Source organism: Canis lupus, chromosome 5 (genome assembly GCF_003254725.2).
Source record: "Canis lupus dingo isolate Sandy chromosome 5, ASM325472v2, whole genome shotgun sequence".
Taxonomy (NCBI): Eukaryota; Metazoa; Chordata; class Mammalia; order Carnivora; family Canidae; genus Canis; species Canis lupus.
In genome coordinates, this window is record NC_064247.1 from 10852355 (window position 1) to 10859642 (window position 7288).

General features: G+C 55.4%; 1 protein-coding gene across 14 annotated transcripts in view; it reads right to left on the reverse strand.

Moving 5' to 3' along the window:
* The window catches only part of GRAMD1B (GRAM domain containing 1B), a 236148-nt gene that overhangs the window by 31976 nt on the left and 196884 nt on the right, over positions 1–7288 (reverse strand). The window lies entirely within an intron of this gene.

Here is a 7288-nt window from a genome sequence, read left to right on the forward strand (position 1 = left end):
GGCCACCACTGGCTGCAGCAACAAGGCCAGCTCTCACCCCCACCCCTCCACACACCCCTTTCCTCCCAACCCGTGCTCTCCTTAGCTGACCAGCACACAACTTCTTTGTTAAGAGTTGCCCGTGGCAGGAGGGAGGCAGAGTGGGTGGGCGGGCAGGGCCAGAACCCTACACATGCCTCAAGTTACAGGATCTGGGTGATGGTACTGGCCAATGTCCTCTAGTAACCCCCCGGCCTAGCCTGGCCTCCCCAGCAGATGTTTCCTGCAATGGAAAGTAGCTGGCCAGGGTTCCCGGGGGGGAGGGGCGGGGAGGTGCCAGGGGCGCCACTGCTATGATGAAATCTGAAATCGGAGACTAACAGCCAGGGGACTTCTGGAGCACACTCTTCCCTGTGTGCAGCACCAGCAGGAGATTTTGGAAGTCTGACTCCCCTTGTTGCAGATGTGCTGGTGGGGAGAGGCTGGGCAGATCGCCTGGGGAAGGTGAGGTCACCGGCTCTGGGGACCCAGCCCGGCCTCCAGCACTAGCAGCAGGGGGATCCAGGCCAAGAGGATTCCCAGGCAGCTCCTCGGACCTTGAGGGCCAAGCAGCAATGCTAAGAGCAGAGAGTTTGGCCCTGGGGTCCAAAGGAATGTAGGAAAGCTGAGGAACAGGAGCCAGGCCAGTGGAGCCAGGAAGGGCTCCAGACAGAGAAGCTGAGGCAGCGAGGAGACAGCATTGGGACTGGGAAGACATGGGTTCCCAGGAGAAGTCAGACCTTTGAAACAAATGGAGCACCTGCCTCGCCCTCCACAGCTATGCCCACCGTGCTGCGAGGGTCCCAAATCTGTGTGTCATGATGAATGGTGCCTGAGGTTGGAGCCAGCAGCACTCAAATATGAGCATACTTTAAAAGGATCTAATGAATGCATTAAAAATGGAGATTCTTGGAGCACCTGGGTGGCTCAGTCATGAAGCAATTCAACTCTTGGTTTTGGCTCAGGTCATCATCTCAGAGTCGTGAGATGGAGCCCCATATAGTAGGGCTCTGCACTCAGTGGGGAGTCTGCTTGAGGTTTTCTCCTTTTCCCTCTCCCTCTGCTCCCCCCTCCCTTTCTAAAAGATAAATATTTAAAAATGGGGATTCTTGATTCCTAACCCAAAGATTCTGACTGCAAGAAACACAGAGTCCTGGTTAAATGGTGTTAGAGGAAGTAGAGAAAGTCTGAATCCTTCCCCAAACTCCCATCACTCTCAATGTCTGGCACAATGGATGCAGCTGACGGCCTCCATCATCACACATGCAGGGTGGTACCTCCATCAGACTATCATCTTCCCCAGGAGAGACCTGTGCCTCGAACAGCTCTAACTTCTACAGCAGAGCATGATCTGCTGCTCAAAAACTGTGCACCAAATGAACACATTCCTTGTATACCTCTAAAACTATTCCTATTTACACCACATCTATGTGTGCACAGCCACCCAGATCCCCAACTCTACATGCACAGCTTCCTGGTGCCCAATCCCTGCCAACACTCTGCAAACCACACATCCAAGCTTCTCTTTGCCCTGCGTGTGGCAGCCTTATTCTTTGCACTGTGGTAGGGAAACCCAGCAGTCCCATTTTCCAGGGTGGCCAGAATGCCTCTCCTGGGCCACATCGGACCCTAAGGTCTAGACAGCATATAGACCCACAAAAGCTGAATCATCACAGTAATTCCCCAGAAACATTTACATATTGCTATGCGCCAAACAAGGGGATGACGGCTGCAGTCGGGTGAGGCAGGGGCAGGATACACCCAAAGAGATAACCCCTGGGAGACAGTCTCAGTACTCAGCCTTTGTCTCCTACAGCCCCCACTATGGAATGGGCTGGGCTGGGCTGGGCTGGGCTGGGCAGGGCAGGCAGCTTCCAGCCCGAGGAGAGGGAATTGACCCGAGCTAAACATTAACTCCACGGCAAACAGTGGGAGCTGGGACCAAGTGGTACCCCCTCCCTGGGCACAGCACTGGGAGGGGCGGGTGGAGGAGCCCAGGAGAAAAACAGATGGATTTTTGGTGCAGTAATGGATCAATGGAAGAAATCAATTAGAAGAAATCAATTAAGACCCTCAAAGGAAATCCTGCCCCTCCAACCAACTCCAGGTAGGGAGGAGCCAGATGTAGGAGACCAGGGGTGGTAGGGATGGGGGCAGGGAGAGGCAATGAGCAAAGAAAGGAGAGGGATGCACATGGGAAAGTGGCGCCAGGCAGAAAGGCAGAGGGGAGGGCGTAGGATTGAGAGGGGGTCTCATCAGGAGAGATGGAACCATTCTGGAGAAGGTGCAGGAAGGGGGTCGGGGAACACAAGTCAGGAAGACTCTTCCAAGACAAAGGATAAGAAAACAGTGGGAAGACGGGCAGAGCCTTCCTGGAAAGAACAGGCTGCCGAGGCTGTAGGTGGCATCTCCTCGCTCAGAACTTCCACTTTCTGGGGACGCCTGGGTGGCCCAGTGGCTGAGCATCTGCCTTCGGCTCAGATCCCAGGGTTCTGGGATCGAGTCCCACATTGGGCTCCCCACACGGACCCTGCTTCTCCCTCTGCCTATGTCTCTGCTTCTGTGTCTCTCATGAATAAATATATTTAAAAAACAAAAACAAAAACAAAAAACCCTTCGACTTTCTGTACTGCCCCGTAATTCCCAATTTCATGCCCACAAAGCTTTGTTCTCTTGCTCTCCATCTTATGCCTGCCAGACCCACTCAGTCATGCCACAGGATTGGCACCTATCCTTTCCTTCCACCAAAAAGCCAGCATCCCCATCCCAGGGCATCAAGCAGCTTGGGTGCTAAGTCTCTCCCAGCTGCCAGGGCCTAGGCTCTGGACCTCTGATCTCCGACAAGCTGCTTCCCTGGGTTGTCGTGATGAAAGAGCCCCCCTCCCCCCAGGCAAGAGGTAAAGCAAATGAGGACAGTTACCTGTGTCCAGATGAGGCACCGAGGTGGAGATTTGTTCCTGCTCCATCCAAGATGCAAGCCTACTACACCCCAAAGGGGCCATCTCTGGGGGACAGGCTATACCCTTCCCATCCCTATCTTTGCCCTTGGCTCCCCGCTGAATTTAAAACCCTGTTCCTGCTTATCCCATTTCATGGCTACTGAGGCCGTGTCTCCCAAGCTGGGGGCCCTGATGAATGAAGCTGGGATAGCCAAGTGGGGTGGGGGTGGGGAGGTCAAGGATATGGGGGTATAGATATAATCAGGCCTGGGAAGGCTTTAAGGCAATTGTAGATTGTACTGCCTTCACACCTCATGCTTGGTCTGCATGTCATATCCCTGCTAGAGACCAGTAGCTCTCATGCCTCAGCCCTTCCACATGTCCCTGGCGTCTAGCCACTTCCCTCCATGGGCTCCCCATTCTTTAGGCCAAAGTGGTTTGCCATCACGGTGATGAGTTCCTCCTGACACCTGGCTAGACAGGTAAAAGTAAAATGTGCAATAATGACATACCACACCACACTGGTCAGAATGGCTAAAATTAACAAGTCAGGAAACATGTTGGCAAAGATGCAAAGAAAGGGGAACCCTCTTGCACCACTGGTGGGAATGCAAAGTGGCGCGGCCTCTCTGGAAAACAGTGTGGAGGGTCCTCAAAGGGTTACAAATAGAGCTACCCTATGGCCCAGCATTTGCACTACTGGGTATTTATCTACAGGACATAACCATAGTCGTCCGAAGGGGCACCTGCCCCCCAATGTTTATAGCAGCAAGGTTTACTATAACTAACTGTGGAAAGAACCCAAATGCCTACCGATTGATGGAAAGGTAAAGAAGATGTGATACACACACACACAGACACACACAGGCATATTACTCAGCCACCACAAAGAATAAAATCTTGCCATTGACAACGATTTGGATGGAACTAGAGGGTATTATGCTAAGCAAAATAAGTCAGAAAGACAAATATCATGATTTCACTCATCTATGAAATTTAAGAAACAAAACTGATGAACAGAGGAGAAGGGAAGGAAAAATACAGCAAGAGGAAAACAGAGAGGGAGGCAAACCATAAGAGACTCTTAACTCTAGGAAACAGAGGGTTGCTGGCGGGGGCGGGATGGGGTCACTGGAAGACAGGCGTTTAGGAGGGCAGGTGATGGCATGAGCTCTGGGTGTTATATGAGACTGATGAATCAGTGTATTCTATCTCTAAAACTAGTAACACAGTCTATATTAATTAAATTGAAGTAAAAAAGTTATAAATAAGTTCATGAATATATATCACAAATGCTATATTTAAAAGCAGAACAGTGGTATCTTGCCCCAGGAAATCACAGAAGTCTATTCACTATCACTATGTTTTGTGTTATTCCAGCAAGAAAAATAAATGCAAGTATGAGAGGAAAAAAAAAAGTAAAATGTAGAAGACAGACAGGTAAAGGAGGGAGCTGGGGAGTAAGCAGGGGGTACCAGGGGGGCTTTCCCTCCTTCAGATCCAAGCTACTCCAACAACCTGAGATGTTCTCTCCACGGTCAGCAGCGCCGCGATGACCCCCCAGGCTCCAACCTGACCAGGGCATGTGTGACTGTCCCCCTAGAGTTGGGATGACGAAGCCCTGGCCTATCCACACGACGATGGCACCTCAGGCAGCAGCACAGCTGGAGCACCACCAGAGGGTCAGGAGACCGATTACAAAGAGGGTTGTCAGCAGAGCTGAGAAGGGGAGACGGGGCAATGCATGGGCAAGGTGAGTGCCTTCTGGAAAACCATGAATGTACTACTGGAGGGCAGTGCTGGGGAGTAGGGGGGCAGGGAGCTGACCTGAAGGCTCCTGGTGGGGCCTCTGCCCGCAAGAGCACAGTCACAGATATGCCACGCAGCAGGATGTGCATCGATTCTGGTGGCTCCGGGGAAACCCCCGGGTGGCAGCTTCCTGATTGAGCCAAGGCAACGGTGCCTAGGGGAACGGCCACGCTCAGGCTCGCTCCACAGATAAGCCAGCTGGCACCATGAGTGGGCCGAGATGCGGGTGGCGCACGCTGCGTGGGACAGACGGCATCCTGCTTCCTCCAGACACCCAGAAGCGGGCAAGCTCGGAGCCAGGGCGTTGGGCTCGGCGTCAGGAGGAGAGCAGGGTTGACGCGGGAGGAGCGGCCCGGGCTTACCCAAGCCAGCCTTTCTCGGGCTCCACCTGTGACACCAGCAGCTTATTTCCCTCCCGAGGTGAAAACACATGAAGACAAAGTGGAAAGAGGAACTAAGACACAGCTCCTGGCATCTGCAGCTCAGGCCGGCTGGAGGTCCCGTCACCTCTCGGCACCACTTCCCTGTCCCTCCTGCACATCTTCCATGCTGCGAGCTGTCCCTGCCCCGAGCAGGCCCCGGGCCCACGGAAGGCAGACAAGGCGCCACACCTGCCCGGCAACGTGGAAACAGCCACCAAAAGGGAGCCACGGGGGAAGACATTTCTGGATGGGCCCCCTGGGGCCTGCAAGATGCCCCAGAGTGAGAGCACGCATCCCAGTCCCAGTCCCAGAGACAGGGTGGCCAGAGGGAGCGCGAAACGCTGCTCAGCAGAGTCCCTTGTGCACTTGGCCTCTGTGCGTGATGATCTGTGCCGAGGGGGCAGGCCGTCACGTTTCTGTAATTCATTTGGGGTGAGGGGTAAGAAAGAGGCTGGAGGAGACACTGGGCATCCCTGAGTGTCTCCCAGGAAGGCCCAGGAGAGGACGGTACAGGGCCGCAGAGAGGGAGGGATGGCCAGCCAGAGAAGGGAAATCAGAGAAGGGCGAGGAGGAGGAGCCAGAGAGAAAGGGTAGGGAGAGTCAAGGAAAGGAAGAGTGAGATGGAACAGAAGAGCCTGACTGAAAGGGATCAAGAGGAAGAGGAGGGACGAGGAGGCTGGGGACCAGCCACAGGCTTGGGGACTCGCATGTCCAAATTTGGACGTTTCATTAGCCTAACATGTCCCCAGCCACTTGTCTCCTGTTCCCTGGGGGGCACTAATTTTGCAATCTCGCTCAGGGGGGGTAGGTTTGGTGGGGTAAGGGATGCCGGAGGTCCCACGCAGCTCCCAGGAAAGCGGGGCCCCCACTCCTCCCTCGCAGAAGCGGCTTCGATTGTCTCCAGGATGTGAGCTCCAAGCAGCATGTGGGTTGAAGACCACAGTGGGCCCCAGGGGGAGGCCTGGGGAATGAGGGGGTGTCTTGTGGCTTCTCCTCGACTCAGGCCACCTCGGCCCTGCAACCTCTGCCTCGTGTGCACCAGGCCAGGTGGGCAGAGCTGCCCAGGGCCAGGCAGGCCCAACGCGCAGCAAGAGGTCGGAGCCACGGGGCTGGCTGACGTGTGCTTGCTCTGGGGCATCACGGAGGCCCTACCTCACCCCGCACACAGACACCAGGAACTCTGACTCCAGTCCCTACACTGACCCCAGCGCCCCCTCCCCCAGGTGTCCACAGCTCCATCACCCAGAGCCTTTTCCCACACGCTCCACATGCCCATGGGACCTGCCGAAGGACAGCCTGGCCCTAGGGGAGGTGCAGAGGTGGTACCTGCATGGTCACGCAGACGCCAGTGTGGGCAACAGCAGGCTTGGAGCAGCAAAGAGGAGGCCCCGAGGCCAGGCCCTCCGCTGTGCAGTCCCAGAGGGCAGAGTACAAGTGGCGGGGGCTGGCCGACACTTCAGTCAGCTGCTCTCCAGGGGAAAAGTTCAAAATACTGCAGCCCAGTCTGCGAGACGGGGGTTGAGGTCCCAGACGGGGCTGCATACGCCATAGTACAGCTCCTGGGTGCAGAGCAGCTGGCTGAGCCACCACCACGGATGATCCCGGGCTACCCCTTCACTATGGACCCATGAACAGCAGATGCCTTCTAGAAGGAACGCGCCCCTGGGGCGGTGGAGCAGAAGACAAATTCCTGCCTTGGAGCAGAAGACAAATTCCACTATGTGGAACAACCCCTATACTAACGGGGAAAAGTCTTCTGGCTGCATTTCCCCTAAAATGTCTCGGTTAAGGGAAGAAAAGTTTGGTCCTAAGTTCAGGCCCAGGGCCGTCCCGGTCCCAGAACTCTCCCTGCTTTTTGGACGCCTCCCCCAGCGGGTCCCCTCCATTGAGGCTGGAGGAACCCTGTCCAGGAGTCTAGGGGAGGAGAATGGGGGCCGTCCCTCCTTGGTCCCCCTGAATCCTGCTGCACAGGATAACCAGTGGGTCAGGTTTTGGAGGAAGGAGGCCACTCAGGGGCCCGGCAACTTGCTCAGGCCCACGGGGCAGCCACACCGCACCCCAGACCTCTCTCCACCCCCTACCCCACCCACTTCCATCCCC